The following is a 2,500-nucleotide window of genomic DNA, read 5'->3' as shown; positions in this document are numbered from 1 at the left end:
TAGACTTGAACACTTTGTTGGCATCAGTGGAAGTGCATTAGCATGGTTTAAATCGTACTTATATGACCGCCATCAGTTCATAGCAGTGAATGAAGATGTATCCTATCGATCACAAGTGCAGTATGGAGTACCTCAAGGCTCAGTACTAGGGCCGATACCCTTCACGCTTTATATGTTACCCTTGGGAGATATCATCAGGAAACATGGTGTTAGCTTTCACTGTTATGCTGATGATACTCAGCTCTATATTTCTTCGCAGCCCGGTGAAACACACCAATTTGAAAAACTAATGGATTGCATAGTTGATATAAAAAACTGGATGACGAGTAATTTCTTACTGCTAAATTCTGAAAAAACAGAGGTGTTAATTATAGGACCTAAAAACTCTGCTTGTAATAACCTAGAACACTGTCTAAGACTTGATGGTTGCTCTGTCAATTCTTCGTCATCAGTTAGGAACCTAGGTGTGCTATTTGATCGCAATCTTTCCTTAGAAAGCCACGTTTCTAGCATTTGTAAAACTGCATTTTTCCATCTCAAAAATATATCTAAATTACGGCCTATGCTCTCAATGTCAAATGCAGAAATGTTAATCCATGCATTTATGACCTCAAGGTTAGATTATTGTAATGTTTTATTGGGTGGTTGTTCTGCACGCTTAGTAAACAAACTACAGCTAGTCCAAAATGCAGCAGCAAGAGTTCTTACTAGAACCAGGAAGTATGACCATATTAGCCCGGTCCTGTCAACACTGCACTGGCTCCCTATCAAGCATCGTATAGATTTTAAAATATTGCTTATTACTTATAAAGCCCTGAATGGTTTAGCACCTCAGTATTTGAATGAGCTCCTTTTACATTATAATCCTCTACGTCCGCTACGTTCTCAAAACTCAGGCAATTTGATAATACCTAGAATATCAAAATCAACTGCGGGCGGCAGATCCTTTACATATTTGGCGCCTAAACTCTGGAATAACCTACCTAACATTGTTCGGGAGGCAGACACACTCTTGCAGTTTAAATCTAGATTAAAGACCCATCTCTTTAACCTGGCATACACATAACATACTAATATGCTTTTATTATCCAAATCCGTTAAAGGATTTTTAGGCTGCATTAATTAGGTAAACCGGAACCGGAAACACTTCCCATAACACCCTATGTACTTGCTACATCATTAGAAGAATGGCATCTACGCTAATATTTGTCTGTTTCTCTCTTGTTCCGAGGTCAACGTAGCCACCAGATCCAGTCTGTGTCCAGATCAGAGGGTCACTGCAGTCACCCGGATCCAGTACGTATTCAGACCAGATGCTGGATCAGCACCTAGAAAGGACCTCTACATCCCTGAAAGACAGCGGAGACCAGGACAACTAGAGCCCCAGATACAGATCCCCTGTAAAGACCTTGTCTCAGAGGAGCACCAGGACAAGACCACAGGAAACAGATGATTCTTCTGCACAATCTGACTTTGCTGCAGCCTGGAATTGAACTACTGGTTTCGTCTGGTCAGAGGAGAACTGGCCCCCCAACTGAGCCTGGTTTCTCCCAAGGTTTTTTTCTCCATTCTGTCACCGATGGAGTTTCGGTTCCTTGCCGCTGTCGCCTCTGGCTTGCTTAGTTGGGGTCACTTCATCTACAGCGATATCGTTGACTTGATTGCAAATAAATGCACAGACACTATTTAACTGAACAGAGATGACATCACTGAATTCAATGATGAACTGCCTTTAACTATCATTTTGCATTATTGACACTGTTTTCCTAATGAATGTTGTTCAGTTGCTTTGACGCAATGTATTTTGTTTAAAGCGCTATATAAATAAAGGTGACTTGACTTTGACACTCACACTCCTACACACTCACACACACACACACACACACACACTCACACACACACACACACACACACACACACACACACACACACTGGGGTTCAGTCCAGCAGGAATGTTTTAATGAACATCTCCAGAAACTCCTGGAGTGAAGAACTTCAAGTGAGGGGCGGTCAACAAATGATACACATCTACAATAAACATCACACACACACACACAGATAAAACTGCACAGCTTCTCAAACACAAGCGTGTGTACGTCACTTCACAACACAAAATTAATCTTTAAAAAAAAAAAAAAATACAACACTCCCCTTTTCTGAAGGAAACTCTATATCTGGTCATTCTGAAATGATTTGTGTGTGTTCCTCAATGTGCGTACACACACTTCCATTACTTCCAGTGCACACCCAGTTTGTATTTATATACTACATGCATCAGACTAAACATTTATTTCTATTTTTACTGTAAGTGAACTGATGTCATGTCAACACTGATAATCTAGTGACACTTAGCAGACACATATTATTTTGTCTTTTGGAGAATATATAAACATCTGTTCTGTGAAATAGCTTATTCAGGCCTACTGAACAACAATAAAATGCAATTTTCATGATCTCTCTGATTTAGTTTAAATTATAATCATATTTGCATATACTTATA

Source organism: Carassius carassius, chromosome 29 (genome assembly GCF_963082965.1).
Source record: "Carassius carassius chromosome 29, fCarCar2.1, whole genome shotgun sequence".
NCBI lineage: Eukaryota > Metazoa > Chordata > Actinopteri > Cypriniformes > Cyprinidae > Carassius > Carassius carassius.
The sequence above is the reverse complement of the archived record's forward strand: the minus strand, read 5'-3'. Positions refer to the sequence as shown.